General features: G+C 37.3%; 1 pseudogene; it reads left to right on the forward strand.

Annotated features, from left to right (window-relative positions):
- LOC143668768 (large ribosomal subunit protein eL13 pseudogene) overlaps positions 1 to 13654 on the forward strand; it is an 89920-nt pseudogene that overhangs the window by 73784 nt on the left and 2482 nt on the right.

Raw genomic sequence — 13654 nt, forward strand, 5'->3', positions numbered from 1 at the left:
ATACAATTGTAAGCCAAAATCTACCCTGATTGCACAAACAATTCTAAAATGAGGACAGATCTGCATAAAGGCATGCTTTAGCATATGAATGTTTGTATAACATGCATTTACCAAGTTCATAAATAAACATGTTTGTGTTTATAAGTAAATACATGTATATAATTAAACAAATATTAAGAGATCATCATATTTTTTCAGTATTTCATACAGTGTTTTCTGAAATCAGCCCTATCATATCTAAATATATCTATGATGTTATCTACATTTGGGTGTTACATTTGGCCTGAAAAGCTCTGATGGCCAAAACACATTTCCAACCCTCACATCTAAACAACGAGCAACAAATAATCAGAGTAAAATTGTTCTACAAGCACTAACCTGTACCTGCAACACAGTGCTTCTTAGGAACAAAGATTGCACTGTGAGATTCTTTCTTAAACAGGAGTTGAAGTAGTAAACATGTCTTTAGACATATTTTCCCCTCAGACAAAGCTTCTGTTGCCACATTATCTTGTCAAATCATATGAGGTTTTGATGGATCAATACTCATATAGGTAACTTCTAAGGAACACCTGGCCTTCCAGGAGGTGACATGTTAATTAAATAGATAGCATTCTTTTCCTTAATGTGCAATTGCTTAAATTTTAGTGCTTCTTTCAGATTCTTTAAGTCCTGGTTTAATACTTTTGTGAGCTTGAGGGCTAAAGTCACCTAAGAAAACTGGTAAAATGCAATCATTTTGGAATTGTGACTAGAGACCTTTTGGCTAAAGAAGAAAAGAAAATTTAAATGTTTCCTTTGATGTCTTGTGGCCTTTCTGTACTTCTAGCTCACCCTTAAGTATGATGAATGCCTCTGAGAATTAAAACAGGTATTTTGTAACTTAATTTTATTTTGGAGAATATAATGAAGGACCTTATCTAACAACTTGCATTGTTGTGATTCCCTATGTCAAAATGCCAGATTTGGCTAGTTTACAGATATTGAAAGTAGGAACTAAGAATAGCTAAAAATCAGTAATTACAAACCTTCCCTAAGAAATTCACCAAAATAGTTTATTGTCCTTATTTGCAAAACCAAGCAAGAGAAGGGGCATGGTCCCTTCCATAAATTATTGATTAAAATATGTTTTGTGAGAGGCGTGACTGATAGAGATTTTATAAATAATGCACTCATACTGGGTTCTTGTCCACTTCTTTTCATATCTATTTGTAATCCTTTAAAATAAAATTCAGAGCTAATGTTGTTTCAAATACAATATGAACTTAATATTTTTAAGGCGGAAAAACATTTACTTTTACACAGATGCAAATAATACATGAAATAGAAGTTACATGTAGATTATTTACATAGCATAGAGAAAATCAGTAAGTATAATGTGATAGGGAGAATATGATATTTTTATTTATATACATTTGTAAGAGTGTAAATATATTTTTCATCTCCTAAGTAGAGTAATATATGATATCTCTATGTATTTAAGCAAAGCATGTCAAAACATGATCTAATATGTGTGTGTATATATATATACACACGTACATACACACATGTATACAATATGTGTATGTATATATATTTATATATACACATGTACATATATTTATACACACATGCATGTGGATAAATACATAAACCTGACTGCAAAAAAAATGCAGCTTTATGTATTAAAGACATTATAATTTTTGTGCTTATTACCACAAATGAATCATCATAAAGTAATAAAACAAAGAAAGCTGTTGTTTTTTTAATAATAGGAATATTTGACTCGACTGAAGTTCAATTTTATCATCTTTGCTGCTTTGAAACTTGAATCACAATTCTACACACTAACAAATAATAATTTTATTCAATTGTACTGTGGTTTACCAACACCAAACATTAAAATTTTATGTGGTATCAGTGGGACTCTGATGTGGCATCTTATATTTTAGGAAGAAATTATCCTAGAAACAAAATACTTGATAGCTTTTGGATTGAGGAAAAAACAATGATTTACATTCCATGCGCACCTCAGTTAATTTTAAACCATTTGCAGCTCAACGCGATTTAGAATATTTGTTTTCCCTGTCATTGTTCTCTCCATTTGTAATATTTATATTTTAAGGCAAACTTCATCTCTCTTTTTAAATTCACTAAATTCATTCATTACAGTATTCTTATTTTACACAAATTGATTTCCAAGAAGATATCTGTCTGAGAAGAGAATGTCTTCACTAAATTCCATATATTTCCTCATGAAAAGAATACACCGTTATTTATGTATAATTATGTAATCAAAAGAGCATAGAATTTGAGGTCAAACTTTATTTGAATCACATTGTTGCTACTTACTAATTGAAAAATCCTGGAAGTCTTACTTTAAACTTTCTAGATTGTACATTCATTTTCTTCATCTACAATAACAAGAAATTCTCACGGTGGTTATAAGAATACAGAGCAGCTCAGCCAAGGCAGCCAGCAGGCGTGGCCTGAACCTCAAGCCCCGCCTCCACGAAGACTGACAGCTCAAAGCCACGTGGCTCAACCAGGACGCCAGCAAGATCCGCAGATGCAAGGCCCATCAAGCCAAAGCACCATGCATTGCCCCACGCCTTTGCATCTGCAACCATTTGGCCCACAGTGAGGTGCCCTATGGTGAGGTACCACACCAAAGTGAGAGCCAGCAGGGGCTTCAGCTTGTAAGCGTTAAGGGTGGCTGGCATTCGCAAGAAGGTGGTTCAGACCATTTTCTCCATGGACCCCAGGAGATGAAACAAGTCCACCGTGTGTCTGCAGGCCAATGGGCAGAGGCTGAAGGAGTACGAAGCCAAACTCATCCTCTTCTCCAGGAAGCGTGCAGCCCCCATGCAGGGAGACAGCTCTGCTGAAAAGCTAAAGCTGGCCAGGCAGCTGACAGGTTCAGTAATCCCCAACCGGAATGTCTACAAGAAGGCAGGGCCATCGCGGAGGAAAACAAGAACTTCAAGGCACTTGCCAGTCTTCAATGGCCTGTGTCAATGCCCAGCTCTTTGGCATCTGGGCAAAGAAAGCCAAGGGGGCCATGGTAGTTAGATTTGGTGGTCAGCTTGGCCCCGTGAAGATGCCTAATTCTACTGCTGTGGACTTGAGCCAATGGCACCTGAACCTCATCTGTCCCTGATTACATCTGCAGTCTGCTAGGAGGCATGCCTGCTGCAATGAATGACGTTTGACTTAATTGGCCTGTGCTTAAATGAGAAACTCAAAGTAGTGCAGTGCAAGCAGTCAGCATACCTCATCTCAGTACTTGCAGCTCAGCCCAGGCCTTTGGGGATGCAGAAAGGAATCACCCTGGGGAAAATTGTTGGAACCCAGAGGCCTGGAGAGAAGGCCAGCAGAGATCGCCCTGAGCCTTCCCACGTAAGAAAGAACCACAGTTGAAAGTTAGCTGCCTTTCCTCTGAAGAACTATATGTCAACTAAATAAATCCCCTTTTATTGAAAGCCAATCCATCTCTGGTGTGTTGCATTCCAGCAGCTAGCAAACTACAACAGCGGCCACAGATCAGAACGCTGAGATGAAAAAATAAAATGCTTTTAGGACTCGTAATAAATCAGTAAAGCTGCCTCCCCCACCTCCTCAAAAAAAAATACATAGTACATGTTCAAAAATACTACTTTTCTTTTATTTGTCCTAGAAAACTTCCATTACATTCCTATTTCCTAGAAAAGAAAATACTTTCATTTATATTTTTCATTGGAAAATTTCGATTCTGGCCCCTAACATTGAAAGAAATACTGTGATAGATAATTGCCGCTTTTTTTTCTGAAAAACTACTGAAGCAGGAAGCTATAAATCAGTTTTATTTATGATAAATAATCAGTTACATTTATTAGAAAAGTGATTTAAATTTTTATTGACTGTAATGGGAAAAGAAAGCAAATGTAGATTTTCTTAGTAAAAATGTGAAATATTATTATAAACAGACAAAACACATTTTATGCCTGTTCTGAATTGAATAATAAATATAATGGATACCCTAGTGATGACCAATGAACTCTTATTTAATTGTGGATGACATTTCTTTCTCTATTGATGATATTAGGGATAAAATAGAGAAAGAAAATTTGTTAGAAATGCTATACACCCCACCAGGTAAGAAAGAATACTGAGGATCAGGGATTATTAGTTTATGGACTGCTTCCTGCAGGACTAGGCTAATGTTAATGTAGTTGGTTTAAGGCAAAAGAAATCTTGACCTTTAACTAGGCCTGGTATATCAGTATCCTCATTTATATAAAAAGAGGTAGGAAGAAAAACTCTTCCACTTCTAAATTCTGATGCCTATATGAGGAATCCAGCAATTGGATTGTAGGCTTTTTATCACACGGATGCCTCATTCTGAGGCATCACAATATTGTTCCTTCCCATATTCCTACCACTTTGACATAACATTTCCAGAAATGCAATTTTTCCTAAATAAATAAGTCAGGGAGGACAAGAGACCAGAAGTAAGGAAGGAAATTTGGAAAGGTATCTTGAGGAAAGGAAGTGGTGCATTCTACCCAAATAAAGGTTGTGAGCAGCAAATGCAGACACAGATTACAGATAGCAGAGCGAAGTAGAAGTTTTGGTTTTGCATCCATTTCAGGCTATCAGAGATTCAGTTTGGAAAGATAAAATTCCTTTTCCCACACTGAAGGTTTAAGTTGCTTAGAAGGTTGGTGATGAGCAGAATTTTGGAGGCAGCTGTTGGGGATCGGTGAGCCCCTCTTTATGGTGGGGGAAGGGATGGAAAGAGAAATCCTTGTTCCCCATGCAAAATATAAGTACAAGGGCTTCAGTGGGACTCTTGGCAAGTTTGCGGGATCTCCAGAAGGCTGGAGTTCACAGCTGCCCAGGGAGTGGCCCAAATTTCTCAAGGCAAAGGGCATGTGTGAGTGTTCACTGTAAGCCAGGTATGAGCTATGCACACGGGGGAAGATAGCATTGGGTTGTGGTAGAACACAGAGCTTATGTTTTTACATAACTTTGAAAGAGGAAAGAATGCTGTGAACATAAGGCAAAATACAAAAGCAAAATATTTAAAGACCTATGTCTTTAATTACAGAGAACTTTTAAAAAGGCCAACCCCTTATTAATAATGAAGGACAAAGGATAGAACTAGACAATCTTTGAACAAGCCTATTGATACATTCAACTGTGTCAATCAGCAAAGAAAAATAAAATATCACTGTTCTAGGTTGCTAGCTGCTGGAATGCAATATACCAGAAACAGAACGGCTTTCAAAAAGGGAGAATTTAATAAGTTGCAAGTTTACAGTTCTAAGGCCGAGAAGATGTCCCAATTAAAACAAGTCTATAGAAATGTCCAAACTAAGGCATCCAGAAAAAGATACCTTGATTTAAGAAGGCCGATGAAGTTCAGGGTTTCTCTCTCAAGTGAGAAGACACATAGCAAACCCAGTCAGGATTTCTCTCTCAGCTAGAAGGGCACATGGCGAACATGGCGTCATCTACTAGCTTTCTCTCCTGGCTTCCGGTTTCATGAAGCTCCCTGGGAGGCATTTTCCTTCTTCATTTCCAAAGGTCGCTGGCTCGTAGACTCTCTGCTTCATGGTGCTGCAGCCTTCTCTGCTTTCTCCAAATCTCCAATCTCCAAAATGTTTCCTCTTTTATAGGACTTCAGAAACTAATCAAGACCCACCTGAATGGGTGGAGACATGTCGTCACCTAATCCAGTTTAGCAACCAACTTGACTAAATCACATCATCCAGGGAGATGATCTGATTACAGCTTCAAACATACAGCATTGAATAGGGATTATTCTGCCTTTATGAAATGGGATTTTGATTAAAACATGGCTTTTCTAGGGTCCATACATCCTTTCAAACCAGCACAATCACATATACATGTACATACTTACAGATTCATAGTTATATGCTTGTACATGCATGCTCATGTACATATGATGTCTACTTTTTATGTCTTGTTGAGAAGGTGGGGAAAGAATCGGTCCAATCTAGTTCTTGGGGTTTGAGTCATCTCACCATAGAGATACACTCAAGTCCTAACCCTCAGTCCTGTGGGTGTAAAACTCTTTGTAAATAAGGCCTTTGAAGATGCTATAAAGTATGGCCAAACTGAATCAGAGTGGGTCTTAATCCAATATAGTGATAGTCCTTTAAAACAAAGGAACTTGGACACAAGCAGAGGTCAGAGGAGAGGGAGGTTTGTCATACAATGGAGGCAAAGATGCATCTATAAACTAAATAGTCCATAGCATGGCCAGCAAGCTAGCACCAGAATGCAGTAGACTCCAGGGCATGTGGAGAGCTGAGGTTGGATTTCTAGCCTTCAAATGATGAGATCATAAATTCCTGTTATTTATGCCAACCAGAATGTGGTACTTGTCATAGAAGTCCTAGAAAAAACTAACACAGTTTTTGGTATTGGGAAGTGGGGTGCTGCTATTACAAGCACCTACAAAAGGTGAAAGTGGCTTTGAAATTAGGTAATGGGTAGAGACTGGAAGAATTTTGAAGTGCCTGATTGAAAAGTTTAGGTGGCCCTAAAGAGGCTGGTGGTAGAGATGTGGACATTATGGCAGGTTCTGGTGAAGACTCAAGAAAAAGAGGGAGATGAGCCATGCAGAAAGTTTCTGTCACCTTAGAGAATATATATGTTGTATGAGCAGAATTGTTGGCAGAAAATACAGGTATTAAAATTGCTTCTGGTGAAGACTTTGACAAAATGATGAATGTGTTATTGGAAACTGGAGGAAAGGTGATAAAGTAGCAAAGAACTTGGCTAAGTTAGTTTTAATGTTGGATGAAAGTGGAACTTGCAGCAATGAACTTGGATATTTAACTGAGACTTCCAAGCAAACTGTGGGAAAGCACAGCATGGCTTCGCCTTGCTGCTTATAGTAAAATGAGAAAGGAAAGGGGAGGGTGTGGCTGTAAACTGAGGACTGAGCTGTTAAGCACAAAGGAAACAGAAATTGATGATTGAAAAATTCTTGGCATATAGCTGATAATAGGCAATAGCCATGTCAACTCTCATACCCTCCTATAGAAAATTAAGAACCAATAAGTTCCCCCCAAATATAAAGAAATATTTACATCATTATCAAAGGTACATATTAATTTCAAATTACTCTAAATTCTATAAGGGCTGTTTTATATAACTACTAAGTAGTGAGTATAAAATGTTTTACTGCACACTAATTATTGGCAGAGACAAGGGAAAATATTTTAATTGTTTGGTAATTATTTAATTGCCTATATAATTGTCCAGCAAGTTCTTTGCCTCTTAATGTCCAAATTGATTATCTATATAATGTTAACATATGAAGGGGTAATGTAGGCTACATTAAACTTTATCTTATCCAAAACCTTGCATATAGTGCTTAGTAGCTTTGCTGGAAAAATTATTATCGCCTTCTCCATCAAACCCTTAAATATAGATATTTTCCCAAGGATTTATCTGAACCCATTAACAAGTTCACTTTAGTTTATAACTTCAACTACAACCTTGAAACAGATGACAACTCCAACTGGTTCACCTGCCAAATTCCAGCCCACCGCATCCAACCTATGCATGGCACATCTCAGCTAGTAAAAGTAGTTATAACTAATATCCCCCCAAGAGCTCTTTTTTTAACCCACCTAATCCTATTTCTCTTTCTGTATTTCTTTTCCTATTAACGACATTACCGTCTTCCCCAATAACTCAGGTTTGAAATATTGACATTTCTTGGGGGCTTCTCTCTTTCTTTGCTTCCTTATAATTTCTATCAGGTTCTTACCAGGGCTTCTTCTCTGCAGCTTCTCTCATCTCCATGGTACTTTCCCATCTCATATTAAATCAGACTTAAGGAAAGCATCAAACAAAAGTACTGGTATGGGGTGCAGGGGTGATTCAGTGATAGAATGCTTGCCTTCCATGCGGGAGACCCAGGTTCGATTCTCAGACCATGCACCCCCCCCCCCCAAAAAAAAAGAAGAAGAAAAAAACTGGTATAAGCAGAGGATGATTATGTATAAATGAATGCAATACCAATTGAGTTTCCTCTGCACTGCATATAAAGATTAGTAAGACATCCCTCTGACTTTGGGGAGAAAAAAAGAAATAGATGAACATCAATAAAGATAAGAAAGAGTAATCAAATTAGCAACAGGAAGAAGAACTACCTAACCTTGGCTAAGTATTACCTCCTTTAATCTTTATGATCACCCTGTAATGGAGGAATGATGAGATTAAGGTTCAGAGAATTAGAGTAACCTGCTCAAGGCCACAAGGTTGTGTCAAATCCGAGATTTAAATACTAGTCATTCTTACTATAAAAACTGCACTGTGAACACCTGTGCTATAATTCATGAGTCCATGCATATATTTATTGGACACACATCATATGAAAACCTTGCCGCCATGCCTGACAGATACAGTGGCAGACAGGTCTACAATAAATAAAGGTGTAAATGATATAAGTGATTAAGTGAAGGAATGAAGTAGTTACTGATTATTCTTCACCAATTATATCAAGTCCATTTTGGGTGGTGAAGAATGGTTGGTGTTTTAGTTTGCCAGGCTGCTTGGCAAATACTGTAATAATAGGGCAGCTTAGGGGAAAAGAATTTATGGCCCTAAAGGCACATAAATGAATAAAGAATCTGTGGTTCTAAAGTCATAGACGTCTCAAATCAAAGTGTCTATGTAAGACCATGCTTTCTCCCAGGATCGTTGGCAAACTTCCATGATATGGCAATGTCCTCAGTTTCCTCTGGTGGGGTTTTCTGTTATTTCAACTGTACATAAATTTCTTCTGTTTATAAAGGACTCCAGGTATACAGATTGAGGCCTCAACCTGATTCAATTGGGTTACACCTAATTAGGATCTTAAAAGATCCTATTCATTTGCGTTCACACGTTAACTGATAATGCATTTTCAAAGGGTCCTATTTACAAATGGCTTCACACCAATAGACACAGGGACTAAGATTAAGTACCTGTCTTTGTGTTAGGTAACATAATTCAATCTATCACAAATGGTATTTTCCAAAGAGAGAGGTTATTTATGAATATTCTGAACTCAGCTTTCTTTCAGAAGGCTGTAACAGTGTGATTGAGCACAGTCTTTTTATTTTCTTTTCCCTTCTTCCAATTGTGTTGTTATGTACCAGCCATGGTTGCAAAGGTCAAATACTATTCTTAGTCAGCACTCTCTGGCAAAAGAAACTTCTCTAAAATAAGGACATATATAAATTAGAACACTGATTTAGGAGTTATGAGTCCTGGTTTCCTTTCCCCAATCTTCCATTAAGTAGTTGCATGGTTACAGGGAGTCACAAATTTAAAGATTTCTATTCCATTATCTTTTTTTTTTTTTTTTAATTTTTTTATTAATCAAAAAAAAGAAAAGAAATTAACACAACATTTAGAAATCATTCCATTCTACAAATGCACTCAGTAATTCTTAGTATCATCACATAGATGTATGATCATCATTTCTTAGTACATTTGCATCGATTTAGGAAAAGAACTAGCAAAACAGCAGAAAAAAATATAGAATGTTAATATAGAGAAGAGAATTAAAATAATAATACTAATAATAATATATATATATATATAAAGGAAAAAGAAAAAAAACAAAAACAAAAGATACAAACACACAAACAAACAAAAAACCATATTTCAGGTGCAGCTTCATTCAGTGTTCCAACATAGTTACATTACACTTAGGTATTATTGTGCTGTCCATTTTTGAGTTTTTGTATCTAGTCCTGTTGCACAGTCTGTATCCCTTCAGCTCCAATTACCCATTATCTTACCCTGTTTCTAACTCCTGCTGGTCTCTGTTACCAATGATATATTCCAAGCTGATTCTCAAATGTCGGTTCACATCAGTGGGACCTTACAGTATTTGTCCTTTAGTTTTGGGCTAGACTCACTCAGCATAATGTTCTCTAGGTCCATCCATGTTACTACATGCTTCATAAGTTTAGTCTGTCTTAAAGCTGCATAATATTCCATCGTAGGTATACGCCACAGTTTGTTTAGCCACTCGTCTGTTGATGAACATTTTGGCTGTTTCCATCTCTTTGCAATTGTAGATAATGCTGCTATAAACACTGGTGTGCAAATGTCCGTCTGTGTCTTTGCCCTTAAGTCCCTTGAGTAGATACCTAGCAGTGGTATTGCTGGGTCGTAATCCATTCTGCCATTCTATGTCTTTTGATTGGGAAATTCAGTCCATTAACTTTTAGTATTATTACTGTTTGGATAATATTTTCCTCTACCATTTTGGCTTTTGTATTATATATATCATATCTGATTTTCCTTCTTTCTACACTTTACTCCATACCTCTCTCTTCTGTCTTTTCATATCTGACTCTAGTGCTCCCTTTAGTATTTCTTGCAGAGCTGGTCTCTTGGTCACAAATTCTCTCAGTGACTTTTTGTCTATAAATGTTTTAATTTCTCCTTCATTTTTGAAGGACAATTTTGCTGGATATAGGAGTCTTGGTTGGCAGTTTTTCTCTTTTAGTAATTTAAATATATCATCCCACTGTCTTCTAGCTTCCATGGTTTCTGCTGAGAAATCTACACATAGTCTTATTGGGTTTCCCTTGTATGTGACAGATTGTTTTTCTCTTGCTGCTTTCAAGATCCTCTCTTTCTCTTTGACCTCTGACATTCTAACTAGTAAGTGTCTTGGAGAACGCCTATTTGGGTCTATTCTCTTTGGGGTGCGCTGCACTTCTTGGATCTGTAAATTTAGGTCTTTCATAAGAGTTGGGAAATTTTCAGTGATAATTTCTTCCATTAGTTTTTCTCCTCCTTTTCCCTTCTCTTCTCCTTCTGGGACACCCACAACACGTATATTTGTGCGCTTCATATTGTCATTCAGTTCCCTGATCCCCTGCTCAAGTTTTTCCATTCTTTTCCCTATAGTTTCTGTTTCTTTTTGGAATTCAGATGTTCCATCCTCCAGTTCACTAATTGTAGCTTCTGTCTCTTTAAATCTACCATTGTAGGTATCCATTGTTTTTTCCATTTTTTCTTCTTTGTCCTTCACTCCCATAAGTTCTGTGATTTGTTTTTTCAGATTTTCTATTTCTTCTTTTTGTTCAGCCCATGTCTTCTTCATGTCCTCCCTCAATTTATTGATTTGGTTTTTGAAGAATTTTTCCATTTCTGTTCGTATATTCAGCATTAGTTGTCTCAGCTCCTGTATGTCATTTGAACTATTGGTTTGTTCCTTTGACTGGGCCATATCTTCAATTTTCCGAGCGTCATCCATTATTTTCTGCTGGTGTCTGGGCATTTGATCAGATTTCCCTGGGTGTGGGACCCAGCTGGTTGAAAGCTTTTTCTGTGAAATCTCTGGGCTCTGTTTTTCTTTTCCTGCCCAGTAGGTGGCGCTCGTGGCGCTCGTCTGTCTGCACGGCAGTCGGCCTGGGAAACCGCGCGTGGAGGTGGGGGTCGCTGGCCGCCGCGGCTTGGGAGAGTGCCGGTCCTAATTGCCCAGCTGGCCCGAAACGCCAAGCGTGACGGGAGGGCCCCGCTATCCAACGTTCCCAGTCAGACCGGGGAGCCACGTGCGTGGAGGGGACCCCAGTCGCCAGCCGACCCGGCCGGGAAAACGCGCGCCCCTCGGGTAGCTCACCGCAGCAGATTCTCCCTGCCCGTTCAGCTGTTCCAGAATGGGGTACGCTGTCTTTTTGGTCTCTGTCGTGACTCCGGGAGCTGTTTCGTATTGTTTCTGTTTCTTTAGTTGCTTTTCTGGAGGCGGAACTAAGACCCGCGCGTCTTACTAAGCCGCCATCTTCTCCGGAAGTCCCATTATCTTTTAAAATGGAAAAACAGTTAAAATCAGCCCACCTATCTTATCATGACTTTTCAGTTCATTTCAGAGATTACCTTAACAGAAAATCATACAAGATTAAAATAAAATAAAATTTTCTTAAATTAAAAGTTTCTTAATTAAAATAAAAATGCAAATATAATTTACCCAGAGATAGAATGTTGATTTTAGAATTGACATTAGACATTTAGTCCACCCCACACTCTGATTTTAACAATGAGCAATTGAATCCACAGAAACAACGTGAGCAGCCAGATCTCACAAAGCTGATATCACAGCACCCAGATATTCTATCAAGCTGGCATTTTCCAGCATTTTCCTATTCTGTTACTAAGGTTATGAATACTTTCGGGAATTCCCTTAAGATGAGCATGGGAAGCTGAAAATGGTGTGATTTGGGGATCCATGCTGAGATCAAGCCTGGGGACATGTTTTGTCTGTTATAGAAGCAGTTTCCTGAAAAACAGATGGGTACAACTTTTAAAGAGGAAGGGAATTTTGGGGAAAGGTCATATTTGCAACCCTAAACCCTCATCACATCACTATCAAACCATTTAGGATGCTTTTACCTGTACATGGCAGCATACCCAAGTTGAATTTACTTTAAAAAAATTAGTAAAGGCATTAGAGAAAGTCCAATATAGGTATAGAAAATGCTGTCTTATTTGAGAAGTAGGGATGGAGATGGTATTTTTATTAAAGATATAATTATTATATCAAATGTCCTAACAGACCCCATATATTTTTATTTCAGTTTTCTACCTTACACAATCCAGAAAACAAAATCTGAGTTAAAAGGAGGCAATTTGAGAATTTCTTTATTCTCATGCACAAAACTTCGTTTCTTTTCTTTTCCACATACATGCCATTTTTTAAAAAGAATTCTTTCTAGGGGTGCACATAGTTAAGTAGTGGTCAGCCAATCTGAGATTAAAATTTAAAAATGAAAGACAAATCTGCCATTTTTTCAGCATTCCAGTTGGGCATAGAATATAGATGTGCATTCTTTCGTTTCATTGATTTAAATTTCTGGGATGTTATTTTAAGCAAGCAAAAAGAACCCAAGCCTTAAATTGTTTAATTTCTGACGTTATGCTCACAAAATTGGATCCTTGAAAAATCTAAATAAACTATTTTGCTAATTCATCAATGAACACCGATATACACAATGCCCTTCCCCTTTTAATGATTAACATTCAAATAATAGTTACATTTTTTTTCCTTACCCGTGTCAAAGTGCTTTAATGTACATTATCCTGTAATTTAGAACTTCTGTCAGCTCTTCAGAGTCATTTTTCTCAGCCTCCAAGCTGTCTTTCAGCTAATCTGCTCTTTGTCTATCTGACTCATCTGCTTTCTAAATTCTTTTGTGGGCTTTCACTGCAACTTAGAAAATATTGCGGCCTATGTGTTAAGCCTTCTTTTTCAACAGTTTTACATGAGTAGCTTAATTTAAAATATTGTGCAATATTGAGAAGGATGAGTTTTATTTTAAAGTTTTTTGGCATTCAAAAATAAACTACAAGTGATGCATAATAATAAAGAATAAGTCCTTTATATTGCTTTTGGATCATTTAGAAAACATTTCTTAGGCAAAAATTGCGGAATCTTTTGTATGAAATATATAACCGAGTCCTCAAGCAAATACGGATCCTTGAATTCATAGGTCATGTTGCAGTTTTAGAACCTCTAATGAAAACATACTAACTTGTATTCAGTTTTGGTACTATATTGATCTTTGCTCGCTGTCACACTCTCACTGTTCCTTTAATTCTTTTCCTTTGGAAAGGGTGGCTGGGGAACTGGGAGAATTGATACACATTTTAG

This window comes from Tamandua tetradactyla, chromosome 25 (genome assembly GCF_023851605.1).
Source record: "Tamandua tetradactyla isolate mTamTet1 chromosome 25, mTamTet1.pri, whole genome shotgun sequence".
Classification (NCBI taxonomy): Eukaryota; Metazoa; Chordata; class Mammalia; order Pilosa; family Myrmecophagidae; genus Tamandua; species Tamandua tetradactyla.